Raw genomic sequence first — 19,135 nt, 5'->3', positions numbered from 1 at the left:
TGTATTTGCTTGTTATAAAGAAATCTTAAGAAACAGTTTGACAAGCAGAAAACTTACAGACAGTGATAGTTAGAAAACAGGAGTCTAATTTTCTCTCCCAGTCACTTTTTAAAAGGAGTAGATGTTGAGTTTAGGAAGGTGAAGGTTTACCAGCATGTAGAATCAGGTAGGGGTCAAGTCTTATGTAAGCTTCCAAAAATAATTTTGCTGAATCATGCATTTCCAGAGGTGGATAAATATCAGCTTTAGAATAAGACTTACTGAGCTCCGTTTCACTTATGATTTTAAGCATTTGAACTGGTGGTTCAATAGGTGAATAGCTGATGGCTGGATCCATTTTACAGTGTTCCCCAGTCACTTCTCTTGCAGAACATCAGCGATGGGGAAGTAGCAGAAGCACAATGAGACACAGAGAACCAGGGTCTGGATCTCTGTCCCCAAGAGCTTACAATCTAAAACGGACAAACTTAGACATGCACATAAACAAAGGAAGGTGGTAGGGAAGAGAGAACTGTGGATTATCTTTCACTAAATGTGTGATAGCCTGACTCAGAGCAGAAAGTTTAATGGGCTATCTATCTTGGGTACTTTAGATGGCTCCCCCTTAGTGTAGAATCCACACACCTCACACTGTTTAATGTAGTTATCCTCCATAATACCCCACTGAAGTAGGGAAGTACTTAACCACTGGACCATCCTTTCCCACATAAATCCTGCAGGTAGTAAGTACCTCCAAGGATCTGTCACTTATACTGTCCCAATCCTGCTTCCAGTGGTATAAATGCAAAACTTCCACTGGCTTCAGCAGTGCAGGATCCTGGTCCCTAGATATAATAAATGCTTAGAACAATGGAACTCAGCTTGGGGTTTTTAATGGTATAGTGCATGAGGATAGAGTTAGGAACAAAGCAAAACCATTTGCAACATTTGTTGCAATATGTGGCCCTGATCCAGCAATTGGGACTGTTCAGGTGTGATGCCTGGTGGCCAAGGTGGACTAGGGGCAGTCCAAAGCAGCAGTCAAGTGTGCACGGGTGGTCAGGTTGCCAGGAGGTCAATCAGTATCAGAGGCAGTCTGGGGCAATGGTTGGCATTCTCACAAGAGTCTGTAGCCAGAAGATCCAACCCAAGGGGCTAGATCAGCTGACTGGGGAGGTGAGGTTGGGCAAGGCAGCAAGCCAGGGTCAGGCAAGGCGATCTAAACAGCAACCAACGGGCAATGGTCTATTGCTCAGATAGCTTCCATCCTCTTCCTGTTGAGGTCTTTAAATAGCCCTGGTACCTAATGAGAGTGCTGCCAGTCCATCCAATGAGGGCCCTGGGGTGTGGCTACTGTGGGTCTGTAGGCCTTTAGCACTAAAGCTGTTGGTTGGGGTAGCATTTCAGTACATTGTTGTGGTGCAGTGGCTAAGGATAGTGCCTAAGTACTTAGCAGGCTTGGTGAGATCCTGACATCAGGTGAATCTAACTGCAGAATTGAGGCCTAAACGTGTGGGGACAAATTTCTACAGGCCTTAGGAGTCATGTGTGTGTATGGAGTTCAGGATTTGAACTCTGGGAATGTATGAGTGGATGGAGTTGGACTACTAGGAGCTGAAAGTAATGCCACATGTAATTCCTTGTATCATAGGCACCAACTTTCCCTCTTTCCCCTGGGTGCTCAACCCCACCTCTGCCTCCACCCCGCCCCCACTCCACCCCTTCCATGAGGCCCCACCCGCATTCCAACCCCCTCCCTGCCCCTATTCCAACTCCTTCTCCAAATCCCCACCCTGGTCCCACCTCTTCCCCTGAGTGCACCATGTTCCTGCTCTACCCCACCCCTCTCCTGGGACATGCTAAAGCTGCCAAACAGCTGTTTGTCAGTGGCTGCTCGGGGGCATGGGGAGTTTGGCTGCCAGTGGGTGCAGAGCACCCACTAATTTTTCCCCATATGTGTTCCAGGCCCGGAGCACCCACAGAGTCGACGCCTATGGCTTATACATTTTCAACAGTCCCAGACTTTACCAATACCTCTATCCTTAGATATTAATAACATATATGTAGGTAATTTTTGACTTGCAAAGATAATCTTCAGGAGAGCTTATTACAGTGATTTCTAAAATGCCTTCCTAGTGACTTTATGCAATCCTTGAGTGGGTAGTGCTATTAGCTACCGAATATTTTCTCCTGCCTCGATATACATGCTACCTTTGAACACAATGTGAGAGTGGATCAAAGTTAAATATACAGCTCCATCTGTTGTAAATACTTTGAATTCAATATCTTTGCATTAATATTTTATGGCTGGTCTGTGCCCTTGTGGAATTTACTTTGCCATGTGTATGTTTAATAAGAAAATGATAATCTAGCTACATTATTTGTCAGCCATCACTATATATTGCAGGTAAATCTTTTCACTTTGCGGAGTAATAATGATCTAAGAATCTCAAGTGTATTACAATTGCTAGTTAATAAAATTTCCCTAATACCTCCAGGAGATATATTTTTATATTTGTGTTACAGATGGCTAAAATGAGGCAAGAGAGGTTAAATGACTTGCCCAAGGTTTTACCAAGAATCAGTGACTGAGCTGGAAGTAGAATCCCAGGGCCCAATCCTCAGGTGGCTTAAAATACCAGAGTTCTATTGACTGACAGGTTACACCAGTTGAGGATCTGGCCCCAAAAGGTCTGGTTACCTGTTTTCTGGTTTAATCACTGGAGAATAAAACCTTTCCCTTATATTTAATACTGTACCAAACTTAACTGCATTTCCCTTGAAACTGACATATTTTTGTAAATTTTCCTATGTAAATCAGATTTCTTCATTAATAAATGTTTTAGACTTGGAAGGAGAGGAATGGGCATAGTGATGATTTGTGTTGTTATTAGTTGTGATCCAAGTCACTTCCCAAAGCTGTCAGCATAAACTTTTTGCTCTAGTTTCTTTATCTCAAGAGATGTGTTTTCATTTCAGTTTAAAACCATTGTTCTGATTAATCATCAAAAACTATACAGCTCATATGAAAAAATTACTTCCTAGGAATAATTGTGTACTTAGATTTTCCTTTACCAATATTGTACTGTGTGACAGTCACTGACACAAATAAATATTATATTTGATATGCAAAAGCAGGAGGGTCTAGATTGCTATTGGTTGTGTTTTCTTTCCTGACAAAATGAACAAGCAAGTTTCAGATCAACAAATATAGAAAAGTCTTTGTTTACCAGAGAAATGGATTAATTAACTCAATATTAAGACTTTTTTTTAGTGTTTAAGTCATTGGTCCAACTCCAAGTGTCATTAAACGGATACCATTTTATAGCACGTACACAATCTTGATAAAAATGGCAACATGGGGTTCCAGATTTGTTTCTTGCTCTGTTGAGTCAAAATGATGAGTTTTATAACTGCCAGCCAGTGAGCATAACCAGGGATCTGTAATGTCAAGCTGGGCTCTTTCCTTTTGAAATCATCACAAGTAAAGATGCTGCATGTCAAATTATAACCTCTATTTCTCTTGGGCAAACCTATTGCTTAACAGGAATAAAAAGCAGCAAAGGTGTATTTAAGTCACCCAAAACATACACCCAGAGAAATACATTCCTCCCCCACACTCCGGGCTCAGTCCTCAGCAGAATCTTCAGCCCTCCAGGACTCTGCAGCACACCAAGAACAAATGCCTCTGCCCTGCTTCACCTCATGGAAGCCTAAGTTGGTCATTGGTGGCTAAACAAGGCAAATCGTCCTGGGCCAGGCCTAACTTCCCTCAGGGACACTCTTATAGGCAGCATTTTCCTCAATTTCTGGCCCCTGCAAGCTTTGTCTCCTGCAGTGAGAGTCTGCTCCCGCTCCTTGCTAGCTGCCCACAGAGCTGGACTCTCACCTTTATAGCTTCTCCCTCATTTACAGATGGGTAGCACAAGGCACAGACCACAAAAGCCCAGGCCTAATAAGATCTGCCAAGGACCCTTAAGGAGTTAGATGCCCAAATCTAACTGAAACTCCCTTGGGCTCCATTGAAAGTCCCAGTCAAGGTTTTTAGAATGGACTCTGGGTATTGTTTTGCCCTGTATCTGTATTTTTGTATCGAGGGTAAGTCATATGCATTTGTGCTTGTCATTTATTGCAGCTGCAGACATGCTAGTGCAAAATTATGAATTAGAAAAATGGCAGCGAGGTTGCAGTCCAGATGAAAATTAGATCTTAGTGACTCGACCAAAGAGTCACAGCAAGTCCAGTGGCAGAACTGAGAATAGAAATGGTCTGTTACTTCCCAGCAATTTGCTTTCACCATGGGGCCATACTCCCTCCCAGATAATTGTTAGCTTATTTCAAAACGTGTCAGTGAAACTGTATGTAGTGTGTGTAGTAAAGTAACAAGACAACATTGTAGCTGGTCTCAACAGCAGAAAACAACAGAGGTCACCATTGACTTACAGTAAGAAATCACTTCAGGATCCATTTTAGACAACTGAGCAGATGCACAGAGCCAAAAAGCACGACCTATTTTCTCCTGGGATGATTTCAAAACTCAGTAGCATGAACAAAGACAAAAGTACTGGAACAGAATGGGTAAAATAATTTTAAAGGTTGCAATTCTAAATGAGGGGGGGGGGAATCTCTCATGACAGAATAAAAACAAAACAACTAAACAGTATGAATTTTGAAATGGAAAAAAAGAAATTTCTCTTTGCCTTACAACCTTTGGCACATGGAATAAGACATCATTTTTTTCTTTTTTTAAATATGGAGATATACCTCTCTCATAGAACTGGAAGGGACTGTGAAAAGTCATTGAGTCCAGTCCCCTGCCTTCACAACATTACTAAGTACTGTCCCTGACAAATTTTTGTCCCAGATCCCTAAATGGCTCCCTCAAGGATTGAACTCCCAAGGCTGGGTTTAAGTAGGCTAATGCTCAAACCACTGAGCTATCCCTCCCTTTTTTGTTAGAGATTTTAATTAGTTGACAATGCCTATTTCTCTTGCTCAATCCAATCAACCTGAATTAATAATAATAATAATAACAATAATATATAATAAAAACACATTACAGGATGTCCAAGAAGTTGAAATGCCCTGCATGCTGTACTTGTTTAGTGTTCTGTATTCCACAGGCTACATTACATAGCCTAGTGTTAAAATCTTTGTAAGAAATTTGTGAAGAAATTATCTGAATTTACACTCTGGGGATAAACATTTAAAATCAATTTTACTTACAAAGCAGGTGTCCTAAAATAATCAGTGTTTTCAAAATAGAAAAACAATCAGAATAGGGTGACCAAACAGCAAATGTGAAAAATCAGGACGGGATGGAGGGTAATAGAAGCCTATATAAGAAAAAGACCCAAAAATTGAGACTGTCCCTATAAAATCAGGACATCTGGTCACTCTAAATCAGAATGATAAAAGAGGATAAAATACAGCACAAGTGTGATCCTTACTGTATCATTACATCAAATGTTCCTGTGACTGATTGAGGGAGCAGAGGTGTGGAAATGAAGGTAATTGCCCACAATTCTTTCTCTGAGTCCTTGGCTCAGATCTTCAGAGGTATTTAGGTGCCTAACTCCCACTGAAATCAGTGTTAGGTGCCTAAATACCCTTGAGAATCTGGGCCCCTTTGCTTATTTTCCATGAATAAGCTTTCAGTTTTGAACTCTAATTCCCCCAACCTGCCCTTTAGTTGAACTTCCCCTAATCAGAAACAAATTGTTTGTTTCTTTAATGGTGGCCTGCAAAGAATTTTTAAGGATTGTTTTTTCTGCTAAATTTTACTTCAGAAATTATTAAGAATGCCAATTTCAGCCAGTGCTCCAGACATAAGTGGAGAAATAGACTCGTGTTGTGACAACTCCCACTGCATAGGACTTAACAACTGTTCTTTCCCAGGTTCTGTCAGAGGATATAATTATTCTTCTAAGAAGAAGCAGAAAGATGCCCCTTGTATGCACTAGAAATACCTAGTCATTTTGTTGTGTTTAATAACGGGGACAGTGTGCTCAGTGTCAGTCAGAGGTTCACCCATGTGATGCAGGTGATGAAATATTTTGCACCTCTATAGCACCTTTCATTTCAGATTCTCAAAACCCTTTACATATATTAAATAAGTCTCACAATGCCCCATTTGGGCAGTAGAAAGCCTTCCACCAGGGCCACCTATTTGGCCAAATGGAAGCAATTTACCTGTTGGACGGCAAATAAGGGATTTTTTTCCGAGCGAGCCCTGTTGCAGATCATTCTAGACTACCTCCTGCACCTCAAGCACCAGGGTTTGTCGCTCTCATCCATCAAGGTCCATCTAATGGCCATCTTGACCTTCCACCTACTGCTTGACGGCAGGACAGTTTTCTCTCAGGATATCACAGCCAGTTTCCTCAAGGGCCTGGAGTGCCTCTACTCTCATGTCAGGGGTCCTGGTCCTCCGTGGGATGAGAATCTGGTGCTGTCACAGCTCATAGCCCCCCCTTCGAACCTTTGACTCCCTCCTGTCTCCTCCTCTTCTTCTGGAAGGTCACGTTCCTGGTCACAGTCACATCGGCCTGCTGAGTATCTGAGATTCGGGCGCTCACCTCAGCGCCGCCTTACATGGTCTCCTACAAGGACAAGGTCCAGCTCAGACCATACCCGGCCTTCCTTCCTTCATTCAAGCCAAGGCATTTACTTACCGGCCTTCTTTCCAAAGCTGTGTAAGTTGGAAGAGGAGCACAGGCTACATGCCCTGGATGTCAGGAGGGCTCTGGCCTTCTACATTGAAAGGACCAAGCCATTCCGCAAATCAATGCAATTATTCATCGCTGTGGCCAACAGGATGAAAGGTCAACCTGTTTCCACTCAGAGGATTTCCTCCTGGATAACTGCCTGCATTCGCCTTTGCTATGATCAAGCAAAGGTGCTGCCCCCAGCGATCGTCACTGCACTCTACCAGGATGCAGGCCTCTTCGGCAGCCTTTTTGGCCCAAGTGCCTATCCAGGACATCTGTAGGGTGGCCACCTGGTCATCAGTCCATACCTTCATGTCCCACTATGCATAGGCGCTTTCTCCAGTGCTGGTGGGTGCCCGTACCCCCCTCCCCCGACTCCACCCCTTCCTGCCCCTGGCCCTGCTCCATCCCCAAAGTCCCTGCCCTAACTCCACCCCCTCCCTGCCCCTATTAGATCCCTTCCCCAAATCCCTGCTGTAGCCCTGCCTCTTTCCCCAGCCTGGAGCACCCACGGAGTTGTCGCCTATGCCACTATGCACTTACCCAGCAGGCCTAGGGTGATGCTGGTTTTGATAAAGCAGTACTGCAAGCCGCCAAGGAGTGAACTCTGAGCCCATCTCCATAGATACTGTTTGTGAGTCTCCAAAAATGGAATTGATATGAGCAAGCACTTGAAGAAGGAAAAACTAGTTACCTACCTTTTGTAACGGTTGTTCTTCCAGATGTGTTGCTCATGTCCATGCCATTACCTGCCCTCTTGCCCCTCTGTCGGAGTTGTTTGCAAGAAGGAACTGAGAGGCCGTAGGGCCGGTGGCGCTTGATATAACTTGGCATGAGCGTGGCATTCTAGAGGGTGCCCCAGCTGGCCCAATGGATACTGCTAAGGCAAATCTCTCTGACAACTCTGCACATGGGCGTGCACACACCTAGAATGGAATTGACATGAGCAACACATCTCAAAGAACAACCATTACAAAAGGTAGGTAACCGTTATTTCCTATTTGTTTGTATAGCGCCTAGCATAATGAAACCTCTATCCTATTTGTGGCCTATAGGTGCTACTGTAGTATGTTAATAATTTGAATCCATCATGGTTAATTCATGAATACCTGCGTTATTACAATTACAGTGGAGCACCCATAGGGACACATATCTCAGAGAACCTCAGTTATTGTACAGGGTGAGTAACCTTCTCTTTCTTTCCCCCTACAACTTTCCTTCTCTTGTTTGTCACACTCACTTACTGTGTCTGGTCTTAAATCAAACTGTAAGCACTTTGAAGCAGGGACATATCATCTAATGTGTTTGCACACTGCCTAGCACCATGGGCCTGATCCTAATTGTGGTCTTGATCTTAAGTGGGACCTCTGAGTGTGACAACAATACAAATTATTATAATTATTCTGAATCCTTCTCATGTCATTGGTTTCAAATAAGGCTCAGTCATTTCTGTCTATCCTGGACCGTTCTTTGGATGTCCTTTGTGTTGTAAAGTCCCATATGCTTTCCCCCTCTGAGTATGATGAAAGGAGGGATTATTTTGGGCAGAGCCTTCTGTATGATCCTCCAGCTGCCCAAAGGCATGCCAGCTGTGGCAGTTGCTTTACAAATCTCAAATATTTTCATTTTCTTTTCTGGATAACTTTAGAGATAAGGGGTTGTTGAACTCTTTGAAGAACCTCAGCATTTGTCATAAATTAATTCCATGTAATAGCTTTCTAAGGCACTTGCTTTCAAAGGCATTTAGACATTTGTTTGTACCTTTGGTGGATTTTCAGTTTTCATATCCATAACATTTGAGTTGAAGATTTGTAGTTTGGCCTTTAAGTGGTAGACTTTTGATGACCAAAACTTATGTAAACCTCACCAGTTTGTGACATGATATCCTTCTGGACATCCCCATTGGCTTCCATGTTACTGCCAAGATACGCAAATTAATAATATTAATAATTAATATGATTGATATTGCCCCATTCCTGCAGAGAGAAAAATAGTATTTTTTTGGCTACAGCTTACTGAGCCTCCTGGATTTTACAGTGCAAAGATACATGCAGAGGACACAATATACAGCAGCATGCAAATTATGCCATTGAAAGTGAATTGCAGTAAATGAAAAGTGAATTAAGGAATGAATAATTACTTCAGTGGACCCAGGGTTAAGGTAAGAATGAACTCTGTCAATGCTCAGGATGTGGGGAGGGGCAAATTTACAGATCAGCTGGCAGAAGTTAGAATGATTGAGGTCAGTGATACCTGTTAGGTTTCTGACTTTAGTGAAGTTCCTGAGATGCAAAATTTAGTGCGTGCAAGTGCTGGCAAATCTGTAAAACACCTCACGCTGGGCTTATAGGAAAATTTTGCTGCTGGCATCTAGGATGGAAAATGGACTAGAAAGAAGCACTTGTAATGGGGTGAGATCTATCAGCTGTTCCCAATTGATACAGTAAATCCTGGTTCCAACAATCCACCCTGTCTCCTGCCTATCCACCTCAGTGTGTGTATGGGAGGGAAGGGGGTAATGGCATGGAACGTCAGGCTTCCAAAATTCTTTCTACCTCTAGTTCCATTTACTGGGCCACCAACTGCCATGGAGTCTTTGGGTTCCAATGTTCCACCCTGTCTGTTGAAGGATGATGCTTGCTATTTGAATGGCAGTACAGGAGAAAAGCACATGACCCCATGTATGCACTGTATTACACATGTAGTTTGTCTGCACCCACCACACCCAGCAGTGAAAGTACAGCTGTGGTGAAGGCCGACTCTTCAGGCTCCAACTGTGTTGCATATAATATGGACCATCCCAAGGCTGCGATTCCTCAATTGGATGCTGCTGCACAGCAGCAACTGATGCAGCTCACCAAGGCTACAGGAGGCTGTAGGAAGGAGCTGGTTATCCAAAATACTGACCAGGCCCAGGTAAATCTTTTCTGGGACTATCACTAGGATAGGGGTAGTAAACAGGGGGCCTATGGGCCAGCAGAGGCTTTTGAACAGAACCCAAAATCATTTTACTTACTTATTTTTATTATTTTCTCTGGAGTCTGTACCTTGACCAAGAACTATAGACCTTGACAAAATATTGACTACCCCTGTACTAGAACACCATTTTGTCAGTGTGATGACCTCCCCCACCAGAAGTGCTGGAACTAAGAGTGGGGGATGCTGCTGCACCCCCTAGCTTGATGTGGTTTTCATCATATTCAGGATTTACAGTTTGGTACAATGGCTCTCTGCACCCCCATTATACAAAAATTGTTCCAGTACCCCATCCCCCATCACTGCCCAAGGTGATAGGAAGGGCATCTCTGTGATGAGATGCCTCCTCCCACTTCCCTGGGCAGTCAGTGGGATGGGGGTATCTATGTGGGGTAACCTCCATCTCTCCACTCCACCTCATAGGGAGGTAAGGATGCAAATTTTGCGTGGACCTATTCGTGGAGGTTTCATTATATGAGCTAATCTTTAATTAAAAATTAATCTTTCAGTTCTTGAAGACTCCAGGACCAGCCTGGAGGCTTGGCAACCCTAATGGAAGGGGGCAGGTATGCGCCGTAACCCCCTCCCGCTTATGCGCGGAGGTGAGAGGCGGCATCTGCATGTGCTGCTTCCCACCTGTGCAGGGAGAGGGTAGCAGCGTGTGATGCCATCTCCCGCCAAGCAAAGTTCAGCAGGGAACTGACGGAGAGAAGGAACACACGTGAGTCCGCAGAACGCTCCAGACGTACCAAGCGTTTGTTGTCTCCTGTCACCTAATTGGCCTTCCTCTAAACCTTTGACCTCTCACCCCGCTTTTTACTCCAATCGCCTCACTCCTCTCATGGACGGGGGAGGTGGAGGGTGTGAACTGTGGGGGATCGAATTCTCAGAGCACGAATACGCTGCCTGCGTTGGGCGGGCCTATTACTGTGGGTGGACGGCTCGAGGCGGTGCTCCCTTTGCGTACGGCCGGCCTCGCAGGGGGAAGGGAGGGTAGGAGGCTGTCCCGGGCCCAGGTGAATGGAGGAACCTGACAGCTGGGGGGAGTCAGGCGGCGGCGGGGAAATGGCGGCGGGAGCAGCACAATGAGACGCGGCCTGTAGCGGGGAGGCTCTAGGCTGGGTCCAGTCCGGAAGGTAGGAGGTGGCGGCCCTGGCATGTGTCCTCGTCGACGGCTTCATGGCTGGCTCGGGGACTCAGGACCGGGGATGGGCAGCTTCCGCCGGGCTAGTGGTCACGGCCCGCTCCGGGCATGTGCGCGGCTCAGCCCCCTTCCCCAGCCCTTGGCGCCTGGCTGAGCCTCCCTTCTCTCCCGCCGGCTGCAACGCATGGTCCCCCTGCCGGAGCCGCGCAGGTCCCCCGGCACGGCCCCCCGCCAGCAGCACTTGGGGTCTGCTGAGGCGTGTGCGCCCGGCTCCTGGGCCCCGTCCCAGACACCGCTGCCCGCTCGGATGACAGGCCTGTGGCTCCTGGGGGTGCTTCACCATCGTCTGCTAAAGGGGCCCTTGTCCTGGGTGTGAGTTGCGGGCGGAGGAGAGGAGGAGTTGTAACTTAAACTCCCCCAAAGAGTAATATTTTAAGGATCTTTATTATCTTCCTCTTCCTTCGCCACCTCCCGCAGTTGAAACGAGGGGGAGGGGCTCTGCATGCTCATAAGTATATAGTGATAAAATTTGAAAGATCGTTCTCCAAAACCTGTATGTAAAATAGTACAAAGTGAAAGTAGTGCCATTAAAGCATTTAGATATTCTAGTTCCACATGCTATAGAAAGCTCTACAATAGAAAAAACAATAAAAAAGTGGGTCATGTATTGATATAACCTGAAACAGACTCAGGCACTTCATTGTGTGTTGGTTTTCTTCCAGAGGTAACAGGCCTTCTTTGGTAGAAGATATCTTGTTGATTAGGTATCAGAGGGGTAGCCATGTTAGTCTGTATCCACAGAAACAGCAAGGAGGCCAGTGGCACCTTAAACATTAACAAATTTATTTGGGCATAAGCTTTTGTGGGTAAAAAAACCAAAAACCCTCACTTTTTCAGATGCAAGATTAGGTTAACTTTAATAGCTAAAAGCTTAGATCTTTTACACTTAATAAAAAAAAAAACTCTGAACACTCACAACTAATATCTTTTTTTTTAACGTCAAGTGATTGTTTAAGCCCAGTGACATGCATTCCACTGGTGGGTGAGAGATATCCTGCCAATTTAGTTTACAAATGTAGGCACCTCTTCTTCCTCCTCCCCACCCACCCCAAAAGTGAAAAAACCTTGACCTATATCTTGAGTCAACCAGTCAGTCAGTATATGTTTAGTAATGCTCATCCTCCTCCTCCTGAGCCATTGTCCTGTGTCTTGTCTTTCTCTGCCAGATTGTAAGTTCATTGGGACAATGAGCATGTCCTTTATATTCGTGAAGTGCTATGTACAGAAGCAGAGTTACATACATATTTTTAATAACAGATCTCTCTTGATGGTTTGATATAGGCACATATGGGAATTGAGTATATTTTAAAATACTTTTCTAAAAGGAAGAAACTTCTACACTGGTCACATCTTGTGGGGTCACAATCTGTAGTACTTAATGAAAAATATGATAACATTCCTCTTTAGTCGTAAGCGGCTCACTCGGTAAATAGTTGTTTTTTCTCCTGTTTGTTCACTTTTAATTCATAGAGATAATGGTGCTCAGAACTATTAGATTGGACTAGTGCAATCTGCATCATCTTATCAAGTATCGGAGGGGTAGTTGTGTTAGTCTGGATCTGTAAAAGCAGCAAAGAATCCTGTGGTATCTTATCGACTAACAGACATTTTGGAGCATGAGCTTTCATGGGTGAATACCCACTTCATCAGATGCATTATCCTCATTATCTCTAGCTTGCTTACATATATATACCTGCCCCTGAAAATTTCTACTACATGCATCTGACGAAGTGGGTAGTCACCCATGAAAGCTCATGCTCCAAAACGTCTGTTAGTTTCCACGGGATTCTTTGCTGCATCGTCTTAGTGAAATTAATCTGATTTTGTAAGGGTATGTTTACACTACAAAATTATACCCGCTTAAGTTATGTTGACATACAGCCACTGCAGTAATTAAATTGTTTTTGCATGTCCACATTACACTCCTTGTGCTGGCAGTACACATCCTTACCAGGAGTGCTTGCACTTATTTAACTGTCAGTATGGGGCATTGTGGGACGGCTTATGAAAGGTGGCAACAGTCGATGTAAGCAACACAGTGTGTGCACTGACTCTGCATTGACCTAACTATGATGATCTAACCACTACACCTCTCACAGAGGTGGAGTTATTAAGTTGGCATAATGGGCAAGTTAAATTAGCAGGAGTAACATTTTGGTGTAGATGCTTACTGAGTTAAATCAACATAAGCTGCTAAGTTTCATATTGCTGATATTCTTGGGGTAGAGGAGCTGTAACATAAGCTTCAAGAAAGTTGCTTTCATTGATGCACCTGCTTATGTTCAGGAACAGCAGCGACAACAAGCATGTCTTTTTGCTAGTGGGTAGGAAAGAGACAGAAAAATAGTAATATCTCTTCTTAGGTTGCAACAATCTTGTTGTCTGGACACTAGATTGTGTTGCATTCTTCCAGCTCATACTGACTCAGTGTGTCCTTGGCCAATTCACTTAACTTCTCTGCACTTCTGTTTCTGATATGTAATATGGGAATAATTGATACCTCACAATATAGGGATAGAGGAACATTGTTAAAGATGTGACAATAACATATTCTCATGTGTTTGGGGTTTTTTTTTAGTGTAAACTCTATAATAAACTTTTCTGGGCTTGGGTTTGTTTTGAGAAAACTACAACATTTGCTCGTGGGCTCACTGTGCAGCTCGCGGGCAAGCAGTGGGTGGGGCTGCTGGGTTTGCCCCCTGCCTGGGGGGGGGGGGAGGAACCTGCCTCACAGCCCCACGCACTGCGCTCTAAACGCCCTAATGGCCAGAACCACCCGTATCCTGTCTCCTGCTCCCCCTGCCTGACAGTAGGTGCATCACTTCCGGGGCCCGCTGAGGCGGCAAGTGCTGAGCGAGGGGAGGGGTACCTGGCCTGGGTTTGAGCCGCAGTTCGGGGGGGACTAGGCCGAGACACCCCCCTTTTAGTTGGGGGTGGGGCACCTACTGCGCTGGTTGGTCCCAAGGTGGCCTCCGTAGTGATCGGGGGTGGGGAGGGGGGCGAGGGAGGGGAGTTGAACTGTCTGTGGGCAGCCAGAAAATCCCTGAGGGAGATCTGTGTGTGTTGCATGTGCCCTGCCCCAACTTCTGCCCCTCCCCTGGTCCAGGGACTTTCCCCCTCTCTTGGCTCCTATCACACTGCCCCCCGCCCCTTGGGCTCCCTGTGTTTGTGTGTTGGACAGTTACATCCAATCCCTTCACACTGCCCCCCTTTCCCCTCCCCTTAATTCATAGCCCCAGAAAATCCCTTCAAACTGTCCCCCGTTTCCCCTCCCCTTATTTCATGGGGGGATGAATCATAATTTTTTTTAAAATAATAATTAAAAAAAAGTTTGCTTTAATTGAAAAATTCTTAATAAAGTATCACCCTCCCCCCTACACCTTCCTTTTCGTCCCACAGCTGTTTTGGCGGGGTGGTGCTGGGGAGGGAGGGTTTGTTTCCACGGGATGAGTGGCGCTGGGGCAAGGGATGTGTTTTGGGGGGGCTGGCTGGCAACTGGGGGGGTTGGGTGGGGCTGGGGGGGGTTTGGCCTCAGCTGTTTTCTTTAGAGTAATATGGCCCTCACAGCTTTACGAGTTGTGGAGCTGGCTTAAGGTGTAACATCCTTTAGTAATTGAGAGATATTTTTAAAAAACGAAGTTCGGAGCCATTATGGTTTAGTGGATAGGCTGCTGACCTGGGGACTATCCCTAGCTCTGTCACTGAACTGCTGTGTGACCTTGGAAGTTACGTAGTATCTGTGCACCTATTTTCCTTCTTTCCTTTGCATGTCCTTTTGATTTATATGTTAGTTCTTTGGAGCAGGGATTGTCTTTTACTGTGACTGTACGTTTCTAGATGATGATGCCTGTGGATATAAATGTAATATAAATAGTAGTAAACATGTTACCTTGGGAATGTTCTTAGGCAACAGACCTTAAAATGTTAGTTTGAAATCTGTGTGCCCTGCAGTTAAAAAGTATGATCACTAACAGAGGATGCTTGTATGTGTGTTTTTTTAATGGAATAGCAACAAGTTGTGGTTAGGCCCTTTAGCTTTGTTTTGATTTGAGACTATGAATCCTTTGTGGCTGGTCCACACCCAGCCAGGTTGCACAGTTTGTAAGTTGGTGAGTTTATATCTTCTAGCTGATTCTCCCTAGGTGTCATTGATAGATATGTTTTTTTCCTGTTTAAAACAATTAACGGAAAAAATAGTGTTTTACAAGTAGTTGAATTGAATGACCTTTTTAATAAGTAAACTTGAATAATAAATCTGGCCACACCTCTGATACATTAAATCAGAAATGATGTGATCTTTGTGAAAAGTCTTTGGAAAGTATCCTTGCATCAGTAAGTAGAAGTTCATATCTTTTTAGTTAACTTTAGCTAGTCTACTACACATGTTGTCTGGATAATCTCCAAGATTTTAAAAACAGTGGTGCTTTCTGAGTTGCATACTGGAATGCAAGAGAGAGATTGCAAAGGTTCCACTACAGCAGATTTTTTTTTAAGAAGTGGCTTCTTACCATTATTATTTGCTTTATATTGTGTAAAGAGGGCCTGAAAAGTTCTTTCTAAAAAGGAAAAATTAGAAGTATTTGGTTTACTAATATGGTCTTGCCACTGTTGCTGGAGTATTGGTTGTCTCAGAGCAGGTGTATTGTTGATGCTGTCTTAATTAAAGTTGCAATTTTTGACTAGGACTTCCTTCCCTCAGAATGTTCATTATAAACTGGGTGTTAAACAAGTGTTAACAAAACCAAGTATTTTTACATCCTTTCTAAAAATCCTTCCTTTTCAGTTGCTCAGCTTTCACTCTCCTAATTTCATATTTCATAATATCATTATGTTCCGAGTCACCATTAGCTTCCAGATTGGGCATCCTGAATTTTCTGTTTAAGACAAAAATATCTTTCAGAATTTTATAGAATGTAGAAAGCAAAAAAGCACAGTGAACTTTGCATGTTACCTTCAAAGCACTTAAATTTTAGTTGAGGTAAGTCCCTCTAATCGGACTCTTCACAGGAGTAAGAATCGAAGGGCATTCATCCTTAGAGAGTTAAGTTACCACCTTGCTGTTAATATATTCTTAAAATTTGTGTCATTCAATTCACAAGGCTGGATCAAGGTATTTTAAATACCTAGGATGATGCTGTTGAATAGATAATAGATTTTATTAGACAGAATTGAAAGTAGTTGGGGAACCATCAGAAGATGCCCAGTATGGTGGAATTTCTCTTGAACAGTGGAAAACTAGAGCATTTATCAGGAATTTTCCTACTGGATCTTTTGGGAAAAAGCGTGACCTATAACAGACAGAAACATTTGGAGGAGAAGGTTGTGTTTTTTGTTTTAGGGTTTTGGGTCTGTGTGTATGGGGGGGGGGGGGTTGGAGATTGTAGGTGCTCCAGGTCTGTACTTTACCTTGGAAGTAGTTCATTGAAAGGAACTGGGAGAATGCCAGAAAGGTTTGATCTTCATTGGTCTTCAAAAGACATGCAGTCAGGTCCCAAGAGACAAGTAATTTTCTCTGTGGCTTACTTAACATAGTGCTTTACTTGTGTAGGACCTGAGATGTGAAACCTGTGTCTTGGTTAATAGTGAGTGCTCTGGCAAAACTGCAGTCTGTTCAGGGCTGCATTTTACTTATGCAGAATGAAAGGGGAGTTCCAGTAAGGAAAGTCATGGTTTCAATAATACTGTTTACAGACAGACAGCCTGATTGCCTTTATATCAGTGGATAAGGGTCTATAAGGAATTACTGGATAGTGTTTAGTGTATGCTGTGGCTGGGATGAGGAGCAGGTGTTCTGTTCTGGCAGGGTTTCAAGCAATATGCCTGTAACTATTTTAAATATGGCAGTTGATTGCCAAGAATATTTATAATTTCTAAAAATGTTCATCAGTCCATTCTATCCCTGCTGCCCACCACCGCTAATGTTCTCTCCTACTAAACTCAATCGCTCTCTCCCTGAATAATCAATAAGGGACTTGCTTCTGAAGCTCTGTTTATTGCCATTAGAGCAAGGGTATGGCTACACTTGCAACTTCAAAGCGCTGCCGTGGCAGCACTTTGAATTGCGAGAGTGGTCGCAGCGCCAGCGCTGGGAGAGAGCTTTCCCAGCACTGCACGTACGCCACATCCTCTACGGGTGTAGTTTGTAGCGCTAGGAGCCGCTACGGGTGTAGTTTGTAGCGTTGGCACTGCGCTCATGGGGGTGTTTTTTTCACACCCCTGAGCGCGAAAGTTGCAGCGCTGTAAAGCGCCAGTGTAGCCATGGCCCAAGACTATTAACACAAGAAAGCAGGAAAGAAGATAAGTTAGTGTGTGTTTCTCAGCAACAGTCAAAAGCCTGTTATCCAAACCTGTCACTCAAGCTAAGTAGCTTCATGTTCCATGATATATAAAATATTCGCTTTTCTTTATTCAATTAATTCTATATCCCACACTCCTCCCTTTCTCTCACTTTCCATTTAGATACTTAGATTGTTTTAGATGCTTGATTAGGAGAGCTGGTGCAGTCATCCTGAGCTGCTTATGTCACAAAAATTGGCTAGGTAAAGCCATGATTTGGACCAAAGTAAGTGTTTTGAAGACTTTCTGTCTAATATGATATCTGGGAAGAAGAAACTAGATTGAACAAACTTGTGTGTTTGGATATCTAATGAGAGATTTCAGCAGCTTCATAAGCAAAGAGCTAGCTACTGTGAAATCTGATAACAAAAGTTAAATTTGGAAAGAGGCTAAACTCCCACATCTAAGCTTTTGGTTACTCAAAGCAAGTCTGGAAAGGAGTAGGAACAGAGCCGGGTGGATAAAAATCATAATTAAATTTTTTTTTTAAATGTATGTGTTCCTAGTGTTTATACTTTCCATTTTGAAGTCTTAAATTGCTAAAGAGTGGATATTTTGTACTTGTTTCTCTAGTTCCTAATTGTTACATGTAAAATCTAAAATTATACTGTCTTTTTTTCTAAGAAGTTTCTCATGTAACAGGATGATCTATGGAAAGACTAAGATCCCATTAATATCCTGCTCATGAGAACAACACAAAATTGATTAGTAAATAACCTGCACTATATTTACCAGTAGCACCATCTTCTGACATACTGAATTTCCACAAATCAAGAAAGCTGAACAGCTTCAACCTGGCTATACTCCTCTAGCAGGCGTTATCATTTGAAATTAATGGGACTTATGCTCTAAAGTCATTTAGGTGCTTTTGACAGTGTCAGCCTTAGATGCCTAAGTATGGGCTTTGGAACCTAATTTTACATTTGTGTTCGAAAATTTTAGCCTTTGTACAAAAAGGTTCACAGTAAATTTGTCAGTGTACTGAAAGTGTAAATAACTTTTCATTGTTAATGCTGCAGCAGTTTTGTTTTGAAATGACAAAAATTTAATGTCACTAAGAAAATTTTAATAAAAATACAGGTTTAGTGCCTGATGCATATAGCATGCTTATCTTTAAGCATATTAGTAGTCCCATTGAAGTCAATGGCACTAGTCATGTGAGTTAAGCTATGTACTTGCTTCTTGCCTGGTCTATACTACAAACTTAGGTTGACATAAGCCATTTTAAGTCTATCTAATAATATATATGTCTACATTACCGAGTCCCTTCTGACGACCTAGGTGGTCTCTAAAGTCAGCTTCTGTTCTCCACCTCTGCGAGAGGCATATCGCTTAATTCGACATCCATCGGTCAACATAGGGATAGTGTAGACACCATGTTGCGAAATTCAAATAAATTGGCCCTCAGGAGGTGTCTAGAGTGCTCCGCTGTGACTGCTCTGGAGAGCACTTTCAACTTCATTGCATGCCAGCCAGGTACACAGGAAACAGCTGCTCCCTTGTTAAAGCCCCGGGAACTTTTGAATTTTCATTTCCTGTTTGATAAGCATGGAGAGTTCGCCAGCACAGCTGATCATGGAGACTCAAGGCCGTAAACGCGCTCCAGTATTGAGTACACAGGAGGTGGAGGATCTTAATGCCATGTGGGGAGAAGAGTCTGCAGGGAGAGCTCTGATCCAGCAAAAGACACACTAATATCTATGCCAAGATTACATGGGGAGAATGGCTACACCAGGGACATGCAGCAGTGTCACATGAAAATAAAGGAGCTTTGGCAAACGTGCCAGAAGACAAGGGAGGCAAACTCTTTTTCTGGTTCTGCCCCACAGACGTGCTTCTTTTATAAGGTGCTATGTGTGGTGAAGCACTGGAATGGGTTACCTAGGGATGTGGTGGAATCTCCTTCCTTAGAGGTGTTTAAGGTCAGGCT

The 19,135-nt window shown here is 43.6% G+C and overlaps 1 protein-coding gene across 12 annotated transcripts in view; it reads left to right on the top strand.

The window, feature by feature from the left end:
• The first annotated feature begins 10,590 nt into the window (after positions 1-10,590).
• The window catches only part of DICER1 (dicer 1, ribonuclease III), a 105,094-nt gene continuing 96,549 nt past the window's right edge, over positions 10,591-19,135 (top strand). For 10 of the 12 annotated variants that reach the window (XM_075065662.1, XM_032772061.2, XM_075065661.1 and 7 more), the window contains exon 1: positions 10,591-10,801. The gene's annotated coding sequence lies outside the window, so the exon portion shown is untranslated. The remainder of the gene's footprint in view (positions 10,802-19,135) is intronic. The other 2 variants (XM_032772060.2, XM_032772056.2) reach the window with 1 other exon arrangement.

This window comes from Chelonoidis abingdonii, chromosome 4, assembly GCF_003597395.2.
Source record: "Chelonoidis abingdonii isolate Lonesome George chromosome 4, CheloAbing_2.0, whole genome shotgun sequence".
Classification (NCBI taxonomy): Eukaryota; Metazoa; Chordata; order Testudines; family Testudinidae; genus Chelonoidis; species Chelonoidis abingdonii.
The sequence above is the reverse complement of the archived record's forward strand: the minus strand, read 5'-3'. Positions and strand labels throughout refer to the sequence as shown.